Raw genomic sequence first — 23,859 nt, 5'->3', positions numbered from 1 at the left:
GAAACACTTGTGCTTCGCTTTTACGAGAAAAATACTCATAAAAACCATTAAAAACTTAAAATTACAGAAATTCACAGAATGTTTATTTTTCATAAAAACCAAAATAAACTCGTATTCATCTTCGCACGTGGCTCTGATACCACTGTTGGATTTTTCGGGCCGCAAAAACCGCTTTTCGCGTCGCGGAAACCCCGAAACTCCCTAGCCAACGAATCTGTGCAAAGAAAAATTTCGAAAAACTACGAGTACGAGTTTACCTAGACCTACACTTAGATCTACAAGGGGAAAAGGTTATACCTTTGAAGCGAAGCCCTTCGCGTTCCCGCTCGTCCAACGGCTTGCCGGATCTCGAAGTTGTCAACGTAGACAACTCTCTATACGTGTCCACACGAACAACTCAATGGAGAGAGAGCCTTAGAGTGTGCTAGCTCTCCAAAGGGTCTCGACAATAGTAGAGGAAGAGAGGGAGAGGGAGAGCTTGAGGAAGAGGATGAAGTGAATTGCCTTGAATGAGAAAAATGAATTCTCATTCACAACAAAAGTGGCCGGCCACTTTCCAAAGTGTAACCCCCATTTTTGCATTAAGTGTGGCCATTAAGAGATTTGTAACCTCCATGAGGTGGCACACACATGTGCTAAACATGATGATGTGGCACCTCATCATTGGCCACTTAATACCAACTCACCAATGAGGTGGCATAGAGTCAAGTCAAACTTGACTCTTCATCTTCCTCTCAAGTCAAGTCAAACTTGACTTAATCTCTCTTATGGTTGATCTAATCAAACTATTTAATTCAAGCCAATTTAATATAATGAATCTAATTCATTTAATTAAATTGATTCAATGAGTCATAATCTAAATTAGACTCATTGAACACATGAATCAACTTGAGTCCAACTCAATTAGCCCAATTAGGATTACTCTTAATCCAATTTGATTCATCAAATGAATATAATCCTCTTGGTTCATCATATGAACCTAATCTCCATCTAATTGTCCTTAGTGTGTGACCCTATAGGTTCTTGTAACGTTGCCAATGCCCCTAAACTCATTTAGGAGCATAAGTAATGAGCGGTATCTAGCAACACATCATTACTACCCAAGTTATAAGAATGTTGAGATCCAACATCACCTTGTGACTACTAATTGTGACTCCTCGTAATATATGACAAGTGTCCTTCTATCCTAGACATCTAGATTGATCAATGTAAGGCATAGACCATGTTATCCTCGGATCAATCTAAATCCTGAACTCCAAGTAGACTCACTAAATCAAATGAGCTCAATATCTCATATTGACTCATTTGGGCATGGCATGCACTTCGTGGTCTCACTCTATCAAGAATACCGATGTCTCTCCCGTCATATAGGAGGGATAGATCCCATCTACATCACTCACATCCCTCCGCATAATTTGTTACATACCCAGTAATCGCCTTTATAGTCCACCCAGTTACGGGTGACGTTTGACGAAACCAAAGTACATAACTCCTTATATAGGGAACCATGGTGACTTCAGGTCTAAGGACTAGTAGTCATACTAATAGCCATATGAGAAAGTATATGACACTCATATAACGATCCATGATACTTTCTCATGGCGGGTCATTCAGTATACATTCTCTAATGCATACCCATGTGTCAACTTGATATCTCTATATCCATGACTTGTGAGATCAAGTCATCGAGTTGACCTACATGCTAGTCTTATTGCATTAACATTGTCCCTAAATGTTAATACTCGACTAGGAATGATTAAGAGTAGTATTCCCTATAGCATCTCACTATCGATTCAACCAATCGATTGATATAGGTAAGAACCTTCTACTCAAGGATGTTATTATACTTAGTTTATTTGGCACCAATACAAGTAAGTATAATAACCAAAAACCAAATGCCTTTATTTATATAAAATATGATACAACAAGTCCAAAATACAATCATCAAATGATTGGCTCTAGGGCTCTAGCTAACAGTTTTTCCTTAAAGCTCTCATGCTTTCTATTCTTATGGTAAATAGCATTAAAATGATAAAAATTAGAACTAGCATGCTTTTTACCATTATTCAAGCAAATAGGCTCAATGAATGATACCTTTCTTTTTACCTTGGAGGCTCCCCCTTGAGTTGTGCTTCCTCCATGAGCCTTGACCGCTTTCTTTCCCTTGGGACATTGGCTCCTATAATGTCCCTTTTGATTGCAAGAAAAACACACAATGTGCTTCTTGCTCTTCTTTGTTCCCGGAGCGGTCTCTTTGGGTTTCTCCTTGCCCTTTAGGTCCACTTGGCTCTTCTTCTTAGCCAATTTAGGGCATTTGCTCTTGTAATGCCCATGTTCCCTACATTCAAAACATATAATATGATTTTTATTTTTAATTGAAACATTTATACCTTCATGTGTAGGGATGACATCTTCTCCTTTGGATCCGAAGGTAGAAACTTCCTCTTGATCCGAACTTAATACTTCTCCAATAGATTTGTCTTGACTTGTGGAGGTGGAAGCTTCTTCATCCTCTTCTTCTTTTGACCCGGATGTGGAGGCTTCTTCTTGTTCTTGATCCGGTGTCAATGAAACTTGCTCCCCCTCAATCCTAGAGGTGGAGGCTTCCTCATCCTCATCTTGTACATGGAACAAGGAGTATGCTCCCTCCATGCCTTCTTCATTGCATTCCTTTGAAGATGAAGCTTCTTGGACTTCCTCTTCTTCGGGAGTTGAGCATCTCTCAACTTCGGAGTCCTCTTGCTCTTTATTTTGATCTAATGAGTCACCCTCTTTGGATTTTTCTTGGTCTGGTACAGTGGAGGGGATCTCATGAATTGACGCCAATTTGCTCCAAAGCTCCTTGGCATCCTTGAACTCTCTAATTTTTCCAAGGATGTGGCTAGACAATAGATTGACCAAAAGTTTGGTCACTTTATCATTGGCCTCACATCTTTGGATTTGTTCTTGGCTCCATTTGTTTTTCTTGAGGACTTTTCCCTTGGAATTTGTTGGAGCCTCGAACCCTTCCATGAGAGCAAACCATTGCTCTATCTCAACCATCAAGAAATTCTCGATCCTTGATCTCCAACGATCGAAGCTTATTGTGGTGAATGGTGGAGGCACCCTCGTGTCAAATCCGAGTCCATCTCGGAATTCCATTTGAAGTTGAGCTTCTTGAATTCTTGGACTTGATGAATTTGCTTCAACTTCTTCACCCTCTAGCTTTGTTGCCCCTTCCGACGATGATTCCGGTGAAGAGCGACCTCGCTCTGATACCACTTGTTGGGACCAATTATGTAGCTAGAGGGGGGGTGAATAGCTCGTCGTGTGCTCGTGGTCGGTGTTGCTTGTTTCTTCAAAGATGTGCAGCGGAAATATACAAGAAACAACACACACAACGCTAACAAGTAGATTTACTTGGTATCCACCTCCAAAGGAGGTGACTAGTCCAAGGATCCACACACTCACACACACCTCCACTAATAAACACTCCTTTTCAGTAACTACCGAAGGCGGAGAAGCCCTACAAGTTCACACTACAAGAAGAAAGGGAAAGGATACACAAATACAAGCAAAAGCTTACAATGAGTATAGAAAACCCTAACCCTAGCTTTCTTCCTCTTGCTGTAGATCCGCCTCTTGACTTGGAAAAACCTCTAAGAGCTTTAAGAACTGGCGGTGAGAACCCTGTGGAGAAGCTCTGTGATCGCTGGTGAAGATCGAGAGAAGTGGCCAAGAGTTCTACTGAAGGAATCGAACGCCTGTAGCTAAATACGACGCCAACGGTCGGATCCTGATCGATTGGATTGCTTCCAATCAATCGGGGAGGCTTTGGATCGATCGGACGATCGATCCAGAGTGCCTCTGTGCTCTGCGGGAAATGCCTGGATCGATCGGCTGATCGATCCCGCCTTTATCGTGCAAAAACACGCCACCTCAATCGATCCACTGATCGATTGGGGTCTCTGGATCGATCGGCTGATCGATCCAGAGACATTTTGTGCGCTCTGTGACTTGCCCGCTCAAGGCTTGTCGGGGGGACCTTCCCATCGATCGGCCGATCGATTGGGCATCAGCTAATCGATCAGCTGATCGATCCAGACATTGGTTTTGTCCAAAACCAAGTCCCAAACACCCTAAACCAACATCCGGTCAATCCATGACCTGTTGGTACATCATGCCTAACATCCGGTCAACCTTGACCTGCCAGGACTCCCTCACCAAGTGTCCGGTCAATCCCTTTGACCCACTTGGACTTTTTCTCTTCGTGCCAAGTATCCGATCACTCCTTTGACCTACTTGTACTTCCACCAGATGTCTGGTCAACCTTGACCCATCTAGTTTTCCTCGTGCCAAGTATCCAGTCAATCCTTTGACCTACTTGGACTTCCCAACACCAGATGTCAGATCAGCCTTGATCCATCTAGATTTTCCCTTGCCTAGCTTCACTCACCAGGACTTTCACCTAGCTTCACTCACTAGGATTTCTCATCTGTCTGGCTTTATTCACCAGGACTTCCAAACTACCTAGCTTCACTCACTAGGTCTTTCACCTGGCTTCACTCACCAGGACTTTCACCTAACTTCACTCACTAGGATTTCTTATCTGCCTGGCTTCACTCACCAGTATTTCCTAGTCAAGTATCCAATCAATCTTGACCTACTTGACTCTTCTACAACCAAACTGATCAAGTCCTGATCAGTGGAGAATTGCACCAACAATCTCCCCACATGAACAACTGCACCTGCACTTGTCCATATCATCGAAGTCTTGTATTGTCAAGCATTGAAACACAAACCAAGACTCAGGCTTGGTCAACCAGGTCAACCTTGACCTGAGGGATATTGCACCAACATACCATTCACCGTGTATTCGTTGGCACTGGTAGCTCGGTCAATATCATCTTCAAGAAGGCGTTTGATCAACTCCAAATCAATCGGGGCGAGCTGTTGCCGATGACAACCCCGCTATACGAGTTCACCGACAATGAGGTCCAACCGATCGACCAAATCAAGCTGGCCATATCACTTAGAGAGGAGCCACTCTGAAGGATGAAGGCCACGAACTTCATCGTGGTAGACACCTCCTCAGCCTACAATGTCATTTTGGGCCGACCGACCCTCAATTAATTCCGAGCGGTCGTCTCAACCTTCTGTCAGATGATCAAATTCCCGGTGGAAGATCAGGTAGGAGAGGTAAAGGATGATCAATTGGCCGCTCGACGTTGCTATGTCGAGATGGTCAAGATGGAGGCAAAGTTCGCACGGAAAGCACCTCGGCTGGAGGTAAACGTCGTAACTGAAAAGCCCCTACTTTGGTTTACAAGGAGAAGGAGGAAGTACAGATCCACCCGAGTCGAGCGGAAGTAACTACCTTCATTGCCGTCGATCTAGAGGCCGAGCAGAAAGCTGAGCTGATCGCATGTCTCTAGCAGAACCACGACATGTTCACATGGTCGACACATGAACTGCCTGACATCTCCCCGAACATCACCCAGCACGAGTTGCACGTCCGACCGGACGCTTGGCCGATGAAGCAGAGGAAGAGAGACTTCAATGCTGAGCAGAATTTGATCATCCGAGCAGAGATAGAAAAGCTCATGGAGGCCGACCACATACATGAAGTTCAGTTCCCGAGCTGGCTTGCCAATGTGGTGTTGGTCTCCAAGCCCAGGAATAAGTGGAGCGTCTGCATCGACTTCATGGACCTCAATAAGGCTTGTCCAAAGGACTTCTACCCCTACCTCAGATCAACCAGCTGGTGGACTCCACTGCCGGGTGTGAGTTGATATGCATGCTGGACGCGTATCAAGGATACCATTAAGTATCGCTCGCCCGGGAAGATCAAGAGAAGGTCAGCTTCATCATAGCCGACGGTACGTACTACTATAATGTTATGTCGTTCGGACTGAAGAATGCTGGGGCTACATATCAAAGACTGATGAACAAAGTGTTTCGGCGGCAGATCGATCGCAATATGGAGGTATATGTGGACGATATACTAATTAAGTCCCTCCGAGCTGTTGATCTATGTGCAGATGTCACAGAGACATGCCAGACGCTGAGGATGTACGAGATCAAGCTAAATCTAAACAAGTGTCTGTTCGGCACGAAGAGCGGACGATTTCTGGTCTACATCATTACCGAACGGGGAATCGAAGCAAACCCTAGCAAGTTGAAGGCGCTACAAGATATGCTGCCCCCCAGAAACCTGAAGGAAGCCCAACGTCTCACTGGTCGGATAACTGCATTGTCTCGGTTCTTTTCCAAATCATCCGATAGGAACCTGCCCTTCTTCAAGATATTACGCTGAGCCACCAAATTTCAGTGGGACGAGGAGTGCGATCAGACATTTGAGGAACTCAAGGCGTATCTGAACTTGTTGCCTGTACTGGCTAAGTCAACTGTCGGTAAGCCGCTCCGAATATATCTATCCTCGACTAAGCATGCTGTCGGCTTAGCACTTGTCCATCAGAACAGTGAAGAACAACCAGTGTATTTCCTAAGTCATATATTAAAAGACACTGAGTCCCGCTACACTATTCTCGAGAAGCTTGCTTTCGCATTGGTACTCGCCGCTCGGTGATTCTGCCCATATTTACTCGCACACACTATCATTGTGATGACCAATAGTCCTTTAAGAAGAATCCTCCTCAATCTTGAGGCTTCTAGGCGACTGATCAAGTGGACAACAGAGCTCAGTGAGTTCGACATCCAGTATCAGCCTCGAGCGACCATCAAGGCACAGTCCATGGTGGATTTCCTCACGGAGGTACAAAATCCTGAGCCCGACTCAATCTGGAAAATATATGTGGATGGATCGTCCACTCGGCAGGGAAGCATGATCGGCATACTACTGATCTCCCCCCAGGAAAAGCGGATGCAGCTATCCGTTCGGATGAATTATCGGGCTACCAACAACGAAACCGAGTACGAAGCGCTTATAGTCGGGCTACATGCCGCTCGACATGTCAGAGCCCTCAAAGTCCTAATTCATTCGGATTCACAACTAGCCGCTCAACAGTTGGTCGGGTCATTCGAGATAAGTAACACAAGGATCAAGCTCTACGCTGAGGCTTTTGAAAAGCTGAAGGCTAACTTCCAGGAGGTCGTCATATAGAAGATCCCTCGAGCAGAAAATCAGGCTGCGGACGAGCTGGCCAAGCTGGCCAGCTCTCTATCTTCGATCGTCGTATCATAGCTGATCAAGCAGGTGTCCCTAGTGGCCCACATTAATCAGATGGAGGGGCTCACCTTCCCAAGCGACTAGAGAATGGCGCTGATAGAGTTTCTGCGATCAGGAGCTACACCCTCCAATCGGGAAGAGGCCAACTTACTCAGGAAAAGAGCTGGTCGGTTCACTCTGATCGGAGATCAACTTTACAAAAAAGCCTTCACCAGGCCTCTGCTCAAGTGCATCGGATCGGAAGACACCGATTACATACTACGAGAGGTGCATCAAGGATCCTGTGGCGGACACCAGGGCGGTCGCACATTAGCAAGGAAGATCCTCCTGACCGGATACTTCTGGCCGACCCTCCAGGAGGATGCCGCTCGAACGGTTGCTACCTGCTTGTCCTATTAGAATTATCACACCTTCTCGCATCGACCGACTGAGGAAATGAAAGCGTCTACTGTGTCTTGCCCGTTCGACCAATAGGGTATGGATATCATGGGACCCTTCCCAATGGTGGCAGGTCAGCGGAGGTTGCTGCTTGTCGCAGTCAACTATTTCTCCAAGTGGGTTAAAGCCGAGTTGCTGGTCAGGATAACTGAACAAATGGTTAAGAAGTTCATCTAGCAGCACATCATTTGCCGATTCGACATCCCTCCCCGGCTCGTCTCAGACTACGGGAGATAGTTCGTTGGTTAAGAACTCAAGGAATGGTACGAGGGGGTATGACATCTAGCAGACCTTCACCTCAGTAGCATATCCTCAGAGTAATGGATAGGCAGAAGTCGTCAATCGAGAGATATTACGGATCCTACGCGCATGGCTCGACCATATGGGAGGGAGCTGGGTGGACGAACTCCCCAGCGTGCTATGGGCGATCCGCACAATCCCCAAAGAAGGAACGGGAGCAACCCCCTTTCACTTAGTGTACGGCGGCGAAGCGGTCGTCCCCATTGAAGTTGGAGTAGAGTCCGACCGGATACAACACTATGATGAGGACAACGCCGAGCGTAGACTCCTGGAGCTGGACTTGGTGGACGAGACACGTGCTAAAGTCGTCGTCCGACTGATGGCCTACCGACAGAGGATGAGGCAGAACTACAATCGAAGAGTGATCCCAAGATCATTTCAGGTCGACGACCTCGTGTGGAAGAAGGTAAAGTCGGTCGACGACGTCACCAAGTTGGAAGCTCCATGGGTTGGACCCTTCAGGATCATGGAAAAGCTTCGCTCGGGCACCTACTACCTAGAGGATGAGGACGGACGGCGATTAGAATGTCCGTGGAGCGCGAACCATCTCCAACCATACCGGGTTGGATGAGAGGTGCGCTGATGAAATCAATGTATTTTCTTTATCCCTGCGCCCTTTGAGTGCATAACTAAAATCAAAAGCAAAAGGTTGCCAAATTTCGTGCCGAACGACAAGTCAAATCGTCGAGCAATGACGTTAAACCCAAGTCTCCACTGACGGTCGAACGACGACCTTAAACCCAAGACTTCACCAAATTGTCGCACAGCGACGTTAAATCCAGGTCTCCACCGACAGTCGAGCGACGGCCTTAAACTCCGACCTTCACCAAATCATCGAGCGGTGACGTTAAACCCAGGTCTCCATCGATGGTCGAGCGGCGACCTTAAACCTGAGACTTCACCAAATCGTCGAGCGGCGATGTTAAACCTAGGTCTCCACCGACGGTCGAGTGACGACCTTAAACCCGAGACTTCATCAAATCGTCGAGCGGCGACGTTAAACCCAGGTCTCCACCGACGGTCGAGCGGTGACCTTAAACTCCGGCCTTCACCAAATCGTCGAGCGACGACCTTAAACCCGAGACTTCATCAAATCGTCTAGTGGCGACGTTAAACCTGTTGGTTGTTACTCGGAATACCGTCCTAGTTCCCCTATACAAAAATTTGTACAAGCATAGAACTATCCTAGCTACCCATGTGCTCTACTAAAGTTAAATTTGGATTGCAAACAATGCTTAACATTATTAATTCAAATTTCCCTATAGAAGTTAAACTTGGATTGGGAACGAAACGTAACATTCTTACTCCAGGTTCAACCGATGTGATCTTCCTAAGTTAAACCATATTACAGAAGTTATCAAATATCTATTTCTATGATCGGCTTCCAGGTTAAACATAGCAAGGCACTAGGCCTTTTTGGGTATGAGATCATCCACCACTTCCTAGATAAAATCTCATAAAGAAATTAGATATTTAAATTCTTACAGTAAACTAGGTTTTGTAGGACCATTGGGCCGGCTAGAAGGGGGGTTGAATAGCCCTGTAAAATAAAAAACAAAACAACTCTTCTCGAACTCTTAAACTAATACTTGCATAAAATTAACTTAAATAAGAAAAAGCAAGAAAAGGAAGAGGCACTGGATTTGACTTGGTTACAACCGGGGTGGTTGTTAATCCAAGAAAGATGATCGCACTATCAATCTCCTTCAGGCGGAGAAGCCTCTTACAACGTTGAAGCTCAGGAAACAGAAGCTAACTACAGAGAGCGTACAAGTGTTTGAAAGAAATGCTTGAGTTCTGAATTAATGAAAAGCTTCTGGACCAAGGCTATATTTATAGTCTTGGTCGGGGCGCCTGGAAGGGTTCCGGGCGCCCTGGGGGGATAAAACTTTATCTCCCAACGTTCAAATCGTGTAAATCGTGATCCTGGTCAAAATCAAGGTTCGGGCGCCCGGAAGGGTTCCGGGCGCCCCGGAGCCCAAAGTCAACAGCGTTGACTTTTTCGTCCGAGACCTCTTCTTTGGTTCAGTCTCGCCTTGGTCCGGTTCTTCTCCTCCTGATCCGCTCGCTTGGGTGATCTTTGCCATCCGGAAAAGGGCTCACCCGAACCCAACTTTCGGTCTTCTCGAGCGGGCTTCCCTCTGGCTTCTCGTCCCTCGGAATCGCCGCGTGTTTCCTTCTCGTCCACCAGCGTACTCATCTGTAGTCTTCGTCCCTCAGACGCACCGTGTGCCGTCCTTCTCGTTAGCTGCGTCTCTTGCTCCCCGAGCAATCTTCCGCTCCGGCTTTCGTCCCTCGGAACCACCGCACACTTCCTCCTCGTCCGCCGGTGTACTCTTCCGTAGCACCTCGTCCCTCGGACTGCCATCCTTCTCGCTAGTTGCGTCTTCCGCTCGACTACCTGTGCTCCTAAGCTCCTGCACACTTAGACACAAGGTTAGAAACACACAGGACCTAACTTAACTTGTTGATCACACCAAAACAACCTTGGGATTCCAACAGGTTTAACTTTAGAGACCTCAATAGAAACACATTATCGAAACATGAAATCAAAAAATAAAATTGATAACAAAAACGATAACTAAAATTGATAACCTCTTGTATTTGGTTTTTCAAGATCTATAAAAAAGATGAACTAGTTATGATGCGGAAACTAATAACTAGTTATACCTTTTGTAGCTTATAGACCTCTTGATCTTCTATTGTATTCCGCTCCTTCTCTTGGACGTCGTGTGGGCGACAATCTACCAAGATGAAATCCACCCAAGCCTTCTCTTCTTGCTTCCAAGTTTCGGCCACCAACAACCTCCAAAGGATGATGAGTTTCGACCACCAACCAATCTCCAAGGGATGCTAGGAAATAATACCTTCTTTCTGTTCTTCTTCTCCTTACAAAATCCGGCCACCAAAGTCTCTCCAAAAAGTTGATGCCGCCGGCCACAAAGAAGAAGAATAGGGCAAGACAAAGGTTTGGCCACAAGGAATAAGAGGGGAGGAATAGAAGATTAACTCTTTTTATGAGGCACCCCCACCCTCTCTTTTATATTCCTTGGTCATGGTAAAAAACGAAAGTTTTAAACATAATTAAAACTTCTTTATTTTCCTTGCACATGTCTAAAAAGGAAAGTTTTAAAACAAAAATTAAAACTTCCTTTTAATGAAGCCTTAACCGACCACAATCATGTGCCCCAAACAAGGAAAATTTTAAACATAAAATTAAAACTTTTTTATTTATTTTCAAAAATTTTTAAAATAAAAAATTTTCTATTTAAATCCCTTCATGGTTGTTTATAAAAGAAAAATTTTAGAAATTAAAATTTCTCTTTTAAAACATGTGGATGGTTACAAAAAAGGAAAGTTTTATCAAAAATTAAAATCTTTCTTTTAACTACAAATAAGGAAAGATATCAAACATTTCTCTTAATCCTTTGTAGAAAACTATAAAAGGAAAGATTTAAAATTTTAAAAACTTTCTTTTAAAACTATGGCTTCCACATAAGGAAAGATTTAAAATTTAAAACTCCTTTTAATCTTAATGTGGTCGGCCACCTAGCTTGGGCTCCAAGCTTAGGTCGACCATAACTTGGCTTCCATCTTGGATTGGTTTGGTCGGCCCTAGCTTGGGCTCCAACCTTGACTTGGCCGACCACCATAAGATGGGTAAGAAGTTGGGCCTTAGGTGGATATAAGACTTTATAAATAAGAGGCTACAATAGGGACCGAGAGGAGAAATTGGTTTTGGTTCCCGATGAGCTTGAGCTTCCCGTGTTCACCCCGAACACCCAACTCAAGTTCATCAATAATAACTCATACCACTAAAGAGTTATTATTGCACTACCACACCAATCTCATATTACAATATGGGCTCCTTCTTGTCATGAGTGCGTCAGTCTCCCTGTGTTTAAGATATTGAATGCCCACTAATTAAATGAGTTACTGACAACGCACTTAATTAATATCTATCTCCAAGAGTAGTACCACTCAACCTTATTGTTATGTCGGACTAAGTCTACTTGCAGGGTTTACATGACAATCCTTATGAGCTTCTCAAGGGGACATCATCAACCTAGATTACTAGGACACAATTTCATTCTATAATCAACAACACACCATATAAATAATATCATTTCCCAACTTATTGGGCCTATTGATTTAACGAACTAAATTGCACCCTTTGATAAATTAAAGAAATAAATATTAAGTATATGTGCTTGTTATTATATCATGATTAAGAGTACGCACTTCCATAATAACAGAGGTTTTGTTCTTTTATGTAGTTAGTATAAAAAGAAACTACCTCAAATAGTCCTGCTCAATACACTCATAGTGTACTAGTGTAACTTTATAGTCAAGATAAATTAATACCAAATTATACTACAACCACTCTAATGGTTTGTCCCATTCCATCTTGGTTGTGAGCTACTATTTATAATTTATAAGGAACTGATAACATGAACTTCTGTGTGTCTCCTCACACCATGTTATCTAAAATATAAATTAAATGGACAACTACACTTAGCATAAATATAGATATTTGACCAATGTGATTTTTATTTTAAAATAAATGTTTACAAAAAGCTAGACTTTTAGTATACACTCTAACAATCTCCCACTTATACTAAAAGACTATGCTGTCATAAACGCTGCCATACATCTGATTCTCATCCCCTCAACATGCCAATCAAAATCTTTCGCCGGAAGAGCCTTAGTGAAAGGATCTGCCAGGTTATCTGCTGATGCAATCTTGGCGACAACAACTTCTCCTAGCTTTACGATGTCTCGCATCAGGTGGTACTTACACTCAATGTGTTTACTCGCCTTATGGTCTCGTGGTTCCTTCGAGTTTGCTACTACACCACTATTATCATAATAAATTGTGATGATTTTGGACAAATCAGGAATAACATTTAAGTCCATCAAAAAGTTTCTGAGTCATATAGCTTCTTTGGCTGCCTCAGAGGCTGCCACATACTCAACTTCCATGGTTGCGTCTGAAACATATTTCTGCTTAACACTCCTCCATGCTATGACTCCACCTCCTAAAGTAAATACATAGCTTGATGTAGACTTACTATTGTCCCTATCTGATTGGAAGTCAGAATCTGTGTAACCCATAGGGAGAAAATCATTTTCTTGGTAAACCAGTATATAATCTCGTCCTTCTCAGGTACTTTTATATATGCTTTACGACAGTCCAATGTCCCTGTTCGGGATTACTTTGATATCTGCTAACCATGCCCATGACAAAACATGTTAGTGAGAGCCCTAGAGCCAATCATGTGATGATTGTTGTATGGACTCGATGTATCATATTCCTATATATATATAAAGGCATTTCTTTATGGTTATTATATTTGCTTGTATTGGTGCCAAATAACTAAGTATAATAGCGTCCTTGAGTGGAAGGTTCTTATCTATATCAATCGATTGGTTGAATTGATAGTGAGATGATATAGAGAACACTACTCTTAATCATTCCTAGTCAAGTATTAACATTCAGGGACAATGTTAATGCGCTGAGACTAGCATGTAGGTCAACTCAATGACTTGATCTCATAAGTCATGGATATAGAGATATCAAGTTGACACATGGGTATGCATTGGAGAATGTATACTGAATGACCCGCCATAAGAAAGTATCATGGATCGTTATATGAGTGTCATATACTTTCTCATATGACTATTAGTATGACTATCAGTCCTTGGACTTGAAGTCACCATGGTTCCCTACATAAGAGTTGCAAACTTTGGCTTCGTCAAACGTCACCCGTAAATGGGTGGACTATAAAGGCGACTACTGGGTATGTAACAAATTATGCGGAGGGATGTGAGTGATGTAGATGGAATCTATCCCTCCTATATGACGGGAGTGACATCATGATTCTTGATAGAGTGAGACCACTAAGTGCATGACCATTACTTATGTTTCTAAATGAGTTTAGGAGCATTGCCAACGTTACAAGAACATATAGGGTCACACACAAAGGGAAATTAGATAGAGATTAGGTTTATATGATGGACCAAGAGGATTAGGTTCATGTGATGAACCAAATTGGATTAAAAGTAATCTAAATTAGACTAATTGAGTTGGACTCAAGTTGATTCATGTGTAGAATGAGTCTAATTTAGATTATGATTTATTGAGTCAATTTAAACCAATGAATAGAGATTCATTAAATTAAATTGACTTGAATCAATGGTTAGATTTGATCAACCATGGGAGATAAAAAGGTCAAGTTTGACTTGACTTGAGAGGGAAGATGAAGAGTCAAGTTTGACTTGACCAAATGCCACCTCATTGTGACTTGGCATGGGGCCGGCCAATGATGGTGTTCCACATCATCAAGGCTACATCATAGTGTGCCACCTCATGAGGAAGACCGAGAGTCATGACTCTTGGTATTACATGGAGGTTTAAAACCCTCCTTTATGTGGCCGGCCACATTAGTGCAAGCATTTGTGCTTGTTGTAACTTCTTCTTCTTCCTCTTCCTCTTCTCTTCTCTTGTTCTCTCCCTCTCCTCCATTGTCGAAACCATTCAAGGGTGATAGCACACTCTAAGTGGATTTTCTCCACCTTTTGTTCGTGTGGATACGTGTAGAGGAGTGTACACTTGACACTCTATGAGATCCGACAACCGTTTGGACGAGCGGGAGAAGCGAAGGGCATCGCGACAAGGGTAACACTCTTATCATGTAGATCTAAGATAGATCTAGGATAAACAAACATGTACATAAATTTTATTTATCTTTGCACAGATCTGTAGCAAGACTTCGAGGTTTTCACAACACAAAAAGCGGTTTTTGCGGCTCGAAAGTCCCAACGAAACAAATATCTAGTCTCGTGCATACATTAGGCTTCCTATAGCTGAAGCATAAGAAACTGCCTTCATTTCTTCTATCTCTTTTGATGTCTTCGGAGACATCTCTTTAGATAAAGATACTCCATGCCGAAAAGGTAAAAAAAACTTTCTTGGAGTCTTGCATGTTAAAACGAGATAGGATCGTATCGATATATGAAGCTTGGGATAAGCACAACATTCTTTTCTTGTGATCCCTTATTACTTTGATTCCGAGAATATGTGCACATTCTCCCAAGTCCTTCATATCGAATTGCTTGAACAACCATACCCTTACTTCCGATAACACTTTGATATTGTTGCCAACTAACAAAATGTTATCTACGTATAGTACAAAAAATACCACCATGTTTCCATCATACTTCTTGTATACACAAGACTCATCTGGACACTGAATAAATCCATAGGACTGGATTACTTCATTAAACCAGATGTTCCAAGACCTTGAAGCTTGCTTCAGTCCATAAATAGACCAATTGAGCTTACATACTAGATGCTCTTTGCCCTTTGCAATAAACCCCTCTGGTTGCTTCATATGAATGTTTTCTTCAAGACTTCCATTAAGGAAAGCTGTCTTGACATCCATTTGTCAAAGCTCATAATCCATATGAGCAACAATAGATAAGAATATCCGGATAGACTTAAGTATAGCTACTGGCGAAAAGGTTTTCTCATAATCGATTCCCTCTTTCTGAGTGTACCCCTTCGCAACAAGCCTTGCTTTGAAGGTTTCCACCTTTTCGTTTATCCCTCTTTTTCTTTTGTAGATCCATTTACATCCAATAGCTTTTATACTATTTGATGGTTCTACTAGCTCCCAGACTTTGTTAGAATACATAGATTCTATTTCTAAATTTATTTCTCTTTTCTAAGATGCTGCATCTTTATCTTATAGTGCTTCGTCATATGTTCGGAAATCAGGTTCATGTTTACCTGGGATCAAGTCCGAAGACTCTCCCAAAAATATGAATCTTTCAGGTTGCCTTACAACCCTCCCACTACCATGAGGCACTGCCTGTAGTTGTGTATCATTTGTGATACGTGTTGCAGTTTCTTGTGATATTTCATCTTGCACTTTTGGTACTAAAGTAGACGTGTCCTCTCTCATTTCTTCTAGAACAATTTCACTAATGGGCTTGTGGTTTATTACATAGTCCTCTTCTAAAAATCGGACATTCGTACTAATAAGGACCTTCTGATCTTTAGGACTATAAAACAAACCACCTTTCGTTCCTTTAGGATAACCTATAAACAACCGAACTTCTGTACGAGATTCCAACTTATCAGCATCTTCCTTCAGCACATGTGCTGGACTACCCCAAATTCGAATATGACTCAGACTAGGCTTATGCCCATTCCACAATTCTGTGAGAGTAGAGGGTACTGATTTAGAATGTACCAAGTTCAGAATGTATACTGTTGTTTCTAAAGCATATCCCCAGAATGAATTTGGTAATTCTAAATAACTCATCATCAATCTAACCATTTCCATAAGAGTTCTATTCCTTCGTTCTGCCACACCATTCTATTGGGGTGTACTAGATGTAGATAATTGGGATTGAATCCCAACCTCTGATAAGTAACTCCTAAACTCTCCTGAGAGGTACTCGCCACCACGATCAGACTATAGTGTCTTGATACTTTTACCTTAACATTTCTCCACATCAGCTTTGTACTCTTTGAACTTATCAAAGCACTCAGACTTGCAGCGCATCAAGTAAATGTACCCATATCTCGAATAATCATTTATAAAAGAGATAAAATATTCGAAACCATCTCTCGCCTGGATAGTCATAGGTCCACACAAATCAGAATGAACCAATTCTGACACATCTTTTGCTTTATACCCCTTGGCCTTAAAAGGTCTCTTGGTCATTTTTCCTTCCATGCAAGATTCACAGGTTGGAAAGTTTTCCAACACTAATGAACCCAAGAGTCCATCGACAATGCCTTTGAATCCTACTCAAGTTAATATGACCAAGTCTTAGATGCCAAAGATGTGTTTGTTCATTTTTGAAGGCTCCTTTCTCTTATTAGAATTAGAGGATGTGTTATTAATTTCCATTTGTTGCTTTACGGGAGTAATTGGATTTAGAGTATACAAATTGCCAACTAATGTACCAGAAGAGATAATAACCCTATTTTTCTTGATAACCACTTTGTCATCAAAAGAAACAGCATATCCATCCAAAAATAGTTTAGAAACTAAAATTAAATTCTTTCTAAAACTTGGTACATAAAGACAATTTCTCAAAATCAAAGTTCTATTTCTATCAAATGATAAGTAGACATCTCCCACTGCAACAACTGCCACTTTCGTAGCATTGCTCATGCAGACGATTATCTCTCCCTCATATAGTCGTCGGGTTTCCTGGAACCCCTTTATTGTTCTCTTTCTTACGAGGACAATCCGCCTTTTAATGTCCAGACTGCATGCAAATAAAGCACTTGCCCTTCGGCTTCTTTATTCCTACTTTTAGTCCAGTACCTAGAGATCGATTCACTTTCTTTGCCAAGCCAGCTTGTTTCTTCTTCTTCTTCTTCTTGCCTTTCGACTTAGAAGTAGAAACATTTTTAGCAAAGTGAATTTGACAATTATAACGAAATAGCCCTTCTGCTGCCTGAAGTTCTGTCAATAGTTCCGCCAATAAATAAATCCTTTTATTCATATTGTAGTTCAGGCGAAACTGCTCAAAACTTTTGGGTAGCGTTTGGAGAATAATATCAACCTGGGTTTCCCCATCGATTTTTGCTCCAAAGATTTGTATCTCATTCAAGTAAGCCATCATTTTGAGGATATGATCCCTTACGGGTGTCCCCTTTGACATGGTGGCGGTCATTAAGTTTCTCATAGCTTCTTGCCTAGCAGTCCGATTCTGGTGTCCGAAGAGTTTCTTGAGATTGTACATCATGTTATAGGCAGTAAGCATGGACTGATGCTGATGTTGCAGCACATTTGACATGGAAGTCAAAATATAACACCGCACCATCTCATCTGCCTTGACCCATTTCTTATGATACTCAATCTCCTCTTCACTAGAATCACTATTAGGCTCATTAGGGAAGACCTCTAACAGTACAAATTTATAACCTTCAGCAGTTAGGACAATGTCCAGGTTTCTTTTCCAATCTATGTAATTTGGACTAGTAAGTTTGTTCTCTTTCAGAATAATAACTAGTGGGTTGAAAGTAATCTTAAGAATCATAAAATAAGTTTTGGTTAAAACTTTAGAATTTAAAATAATATTAAGTTGTTAAATAATATTATTTAAATTCACCAACACCTCAAAACACCGTGAATTTTGTATGCTATGATAGTGTGGACATATACAAATTCAAACATTTATAAGAGGAGATTTAACCCATTAATTTTATTCTTGTCAACCTAACTTTATGACAAATAAAATTAATAGTTGGTATTCCTTTGGTCACACAAATAATAGCAGTGACTCCGATGGGGAGGATACTATTAAATGCGCCTAAGTGTATACCATTACTTGTTGCTTAGTCCATTAAATAGGATTATGCCCCTTCAGTTGGAGAAGATCATACGCTCCTAAATAATTTCCTATAATCATCCATAAAAGAAGTTTAATCTAGTGATCTGCAAACAAACTCATCCGATGTGGAGGAAGGCACTCAGAGCCAATGTGCAAGTTTGTTTGCATCACTTACAAACCAATAATGGAGACCGTAAAATTTATTTATATATTCCTCTCCCACTTAATTATTTAAGATGAAGATTTTAACACGCACACACACACATCACAGTAAATAAAAGTAATAAATATGGAAAAACAATTTTCCAACTATTATGGCCTCTTCCATCACTGTCCTCTGTGTGTTGCCAGCCCTAGCAGTCGTCAAAACTAGCCGCTAGCCCTAGGGCTCATGTCGTCGCATCCATCGAACTTCCTTTTCTGCTGCGCCTCTGGTCCTCAAATAGCGCCACGCCTCGCAAGGATACGATCTGCGACAAAAATAAAATTTTACATATATCGATCCTATATTCCACAAAGGAATGTACATAAAGTCTAGATCGAACAAAATATAAAATCCTAAATCTAATACAGCTCCTGCTGTATTTAATAAGTACAATCATGCACACACATAAAATGCCCTTAACATGTCCAAGGGTCCAATCACACACAATCACAATAGACCATAATAATTGGAGTCTGCAACCACAGAGTCAATCTATTTGCATATCTTACTATCATCCTGCCTAAAATATGTATGACATGTGCATAATTAAACTAAAAACCAAACACATAGAGGTATAACCTAGCTTTGATACCAATTGTTGGTTGCTACTCGGAATACCGTCCTAGTTCTCCTGTATAAAAATTTGTATAAGCATAGAACTATCCTAACTACCCATGTGCTCTACTAAAGTTAAATTTGGATTGCAAACGATGTTTAACATTATTAATCCAAATTTTCCTTTAGAAGTTAAACTTGGATTGGGAACGAAACTTAACATTCTTACTCCATGTTCAACCGATATGATCTTCCTAAGTTAAACCATATTACAGAAGTTATCAAATATATATTTCTATGATTGGCTTCCAGGTTAAACATGGCGAGGTACTAGGCCTTCATGGGTATGGGATCATCCACCACTTCCTAGACAAAGCCTCACAAAGAAATTAGATATTTAACTTCTTACAGTAAACTAGGTTTAACTTTAGAGACTTCAATAGAAACACATTATTGAATTATGAAATAAAAAAATAAAATCGATAACAAAAATGATAACTAAAATCGATAACCTCTTGTGTTTGGTTTTTCAAGATCTATAGAAAAGATGAACTAGTTATGATGCTGAAACTAATAACTAGTTATACCTTTTGTAGCTTATAGACCTCTTGATCTTCTATTGTATCCCTCTCCTTCTCTTGGATGTCATGTGAGTAACAATCTACCAAGATGAAATCCACCCAAGCCTTCTCTTCTTACTTTCAAGTTTCGGCCACCAACAACCTCTAAAGGATGATGAGTTTCGGTCACCAACCAAACTCCAAGGGATGCTAGGAAATAATGACTCCTTTCTCTTCTTCTTCTCCTTGCAAAATCCGACCACCAAAGTCTCTCCAAGAAGTTGATGCCGCCGGCCACAAAGAAGAAGAATAGGGCAAGAGGAAGGTCCGACCACAAGGAATAAGAGGGGAGGAATAGGAGATTAACTCTTTTTATGAGGCACCCCCACCCTCTCTTTTATATTCCTTGGTCATGGTAAAAAAGGAAAGTTTTAAACATAATTAAAACTTCTTTATTTTCCTTGCTCATGTCTAAAAAGGAAAGTTTTAAAACCAAAATTAAAACTTCCTTTTAATGAAGCCTTGGTCGGCCACAATCATGTGTCCCAAAAAAGGAAAGTTTTAAACATAAAATTAAAACTTCCTTATTTGTTTTCAAAAATTTTTAAAATAAAAATTTCTATATTTAAATCCCTTCACGATTGTTTATAAAATAAAAATTTTAGAAATTAAAATTTCTCTTTTAAAACATATGGATGGTTACAAAAAAAGAAAGTTTTATAAAAAATTAAAAATTTTCTTTTAACTACAAATAAGGAAAGATATCAAAAATTTATCTTAATCCTTTGTAGAAAGCTATAAAAGAAAAGATTTAAAATTTTAAAAACTCTCTTTTAAAACTATGGCTTCCGTATAAGGAAAGATTTAAAATTTAAAACTCCTTTTAATCTTAAGGTGGCCGACTACCTAGCTTGGGCTCCAAGCTTAGGCCGACCATAACTTGGCTTCCATCTTGGCTTGGTTTGGTTTGGCCGACCCTAGCTTGGGCTCCAAGCTTGGCTTGGCCGATCACCATAAGATGGGTAAGAAGTTGGGCCTTAGGTGGATATAAGACTTTATAAATAAGAGACTATAATAGGGACCGAGATGAGGAATTTGTTTTGATCTCCCGATGAGCTTGAGCTTTCCGTGTTCGCCCCGAACACCCAACTCAAGTTCATCAATAATAACTTATACCACTAAAGAGTTATTATTGCACTACCGCACCAATCCCATATTACAATATGGGCTCCTTCTCATCATGAGTGTGTTAGTCTCCCTATGTTTAAGATATTGAATATCCACTAATTAAATGAGTTACTGACAACGCACTTAATTAATATCTAGCTCCAAGAGTAGTACCACTCAATCTCATTGTCATGTCAGACTAAGTCCACCTGCAGGATTTACATGACAATCCTTATGAGCTCCTCAAGGGGACATCATCAACCTAGATTACTAGGACACAGTTTCATTCTATAATCAACAACACACCATATAAATAATATCATTTCCCAACTTATCGAGCCTATTGATTTAACGAATTAAATCGCATCCTTTGATAAATTAAAGAAATAAATATTAAGTATACATGCTTGTTATTATATCATGATTAAGAGTACGCACTTCCATAATAACAGAGATTTTGTTCCTTTATGTAGTCAGTATAAAAGAAAATTACCTCAAATGGCCCTGCTCAATACACTCATAGTGTACTAGTATAATTTTATAGTCAAGATAAACTAATACCAAATTACACTACAACCACTCCAATGGTTTGTCCCATTCAATCTTGGTTGTGAGCTACTATTTATAATTTATAAGGAACTGATAACATGAACTTCTGTGTGTCTCCTCATACCATGTTATCTACAATATAAATTAAATGGGCAACTATGTTGGGGTTGCAAGGTTGCAAACATAGTCCAATATTGGAAACACATGGGAAAGATCATGAGTTTATAAGAGAAAAGATATCTCCATTGGTATGAGGCCTTTTGGGGAGAGCCCAAGAGCAAAGCCATGAGGGTCCAGACCCAAAGTGGACAATATCATGCTATTGTGGATATATCTAAATTCTTTTCGTTCCAACAAACTACACTTAGCATAAATGTAGATATTTGACCAATATGATTCTTATTTCAAAATAAATGTTTACAAAAAGCTAGACTTTTAGTATACACTCTAACAAAACTCAGGTCTCCACCGACGGACAAGCGGCGACCTTAAACTCTGGCCTTCACCAAATCATCAAGCGATGACGTTAAACCCAGGTCTCCACTGACGGTTGAGTGGTGACCTTAACCCGAGACTTCATTAAATCGTCAAGTGGCGACGTTAAACCCAGGTCTCCATCGACGGTCAAGCGGCGACCTTAAACCCGAGACTTCCATCAAATCATCGAGCGGTGACGTTAAACTCAGGTCTCCATCGATGGTCGAGCGGCGACCTTAAACTTCAACCTTCACCAAATCGTCGAGCGACGACGTTAAACCCTAGGATCAAGCGGCGACGTTAAACCCCAGAGTCGAGCGGCGACTATAAACTCTAGGGTCGAGTGGCGACCTTAAAACCCGGAGCATGACACCCATTCGGGACTATATAGTCGAAAGCTTTGTGATAGATAAGCAAACATTTGAGGAAGAACTGCAAAATGACTTCATTGATAACAAACCAAAAGTTGCCGAGCGACAGTCAAACATTCAAAGGTTACAAGATCCCTCCTCACTCGAGATAGTCGAAGACTTCGTCCGGCATCGAGTCGTTCAGTTGAGCTCGATCCATGATGATGTCAGTCAGAGAGCCTGAGATATGCCCGTTCACCTGCAACTGGTTTAACGCCCCAGTATGGCCAGCTCGAAACTCTGGACGACCCGATTAACAACTTTTTTAGTAAATTTCTATGAGCAGAGGTATTCTTGCTTCATAGTCTTGAAGCGGTTCGGTTCGGCATCCTGATAAGTCTTCAGGGCAGCGCGGGAGGACTCTAGAGCATCTTCAACGGTCCTTACCTGCCCTTGAAGATCGGCCTCCCTAGCCGAACGACTCTCCTGTTTGACGATCAGCAAGTTCTCCACCTCCTTGAGCTTCGCGTCCAACTTCCGAGCCTCTTGTTTCTTCAACTCCAGGTCAGCTATGGCTCGGTTCTTCTTGTTGGCAGCCTGCTCGATCTTCTTGTCGTAGGTTTTCACCTGAGTCTTGAGCTGACCCAACATGATGGCTTGATCGACAGACTTCTTCTGCTCGACCTCTAGGAGTTTATTGGCTTTCTCCAGTCGGCCTGCAATTGGGCAATGGATAGCCCTAGGGAGGAAGAGGCACCATTAGAGATTTTGAGCTTCTTCAGCTCATCCTCCACGAAGGCAAGACGCTGACACATTACCACGCTCTCCACCCAGTACTGCCGCGGAACCGAAGAATGTTAATGCTGAGTGGAGGTAAAATCATGAATGGATCATTGCATACATACCCCGGTGGACATTTGCAGGTGGTTGTTAGCGAGCAGCCTTGGAGGCATGGTTGCGGCACGTGCTCGGGCCTCCTCCCAAACCTTAGCGAGTGGCCCACGGATGAGTATATGATATTCCAGAGTTAGCGGTTGATCGCCGGGCGCCAAAAACTCCTTCGTTGGGAGGTGAAGGATTGCCATTACGGAGCGCCGACCGGTTGGCACTAACTGAGAAGAAGTCACATGGCCAGAAGCTTGGGAGGTCAGGGCCGGAAGAATGCCAGATCATAAGATCCTCCGCCGAGCTGGAGGGAGAGACATGATTGGCTGGGCAGCAATTGGGTCCGATGGCAGATCGTCCAATGAAGGGATCTGATAGGAAGAAATGACTTCCACTATCTCGGGAGCTGCCATAGAGGAAGTGCCTCCCCGCTCGGAAGGACGCACCGTAGAGGCAGCAGAGTGGGATGGGGTGGTCATGCGACATCTCTTGTGCCTGAAGAGGGGAACTTTGTCGCTAGAGGACCCCGAGCCTTTGGCCGGGGCGGTAGGCTACGTCTCAGGTGGGAGCGGGTCTGTCGTTGGTTCGGTGTGGGGTGTCTGGTCGGCATCACCTTCAAGTGGCGTCACCTCGCTCTTGCCCTCGTGAGAGCCAACCGGAGTTAGGCTGAGGCTCGCCATCTCTTTCGCTGCTGCCGCTTCTATCTCAGCATTCTTCAGCTTCATCAGACCGGCTGCCCAGGTGCGCATCATTATGTCAGCCGCAAAAGAAAGAATCAATCAGTTAGACTTAAGAGAAGAAGGCTAAGAAATTCCATACCTAGGCTGCCCGGGAGCTTCGTTCGGA

Source organism: Zingiber officinale, chromosome 5A (genome assembly GCF_018446385.1).
Source record: "Zingiber officinale cultivar Zhangliang chromosome 5A, Zo_v1.1, whole genome shotgun sequence".
Classification (NCBI taxonomy): Eukaryota; Viridiplantae; Streptophyta; class Magnoliopsida; order Zingiberales; family Zingiberaceae; genus Zingiber; species Zingiber officinale.
The sequence above is the reverse complement of the archived record's forward strand: the minus strand, read 5'-3'. Positions refer to the sequence as shown.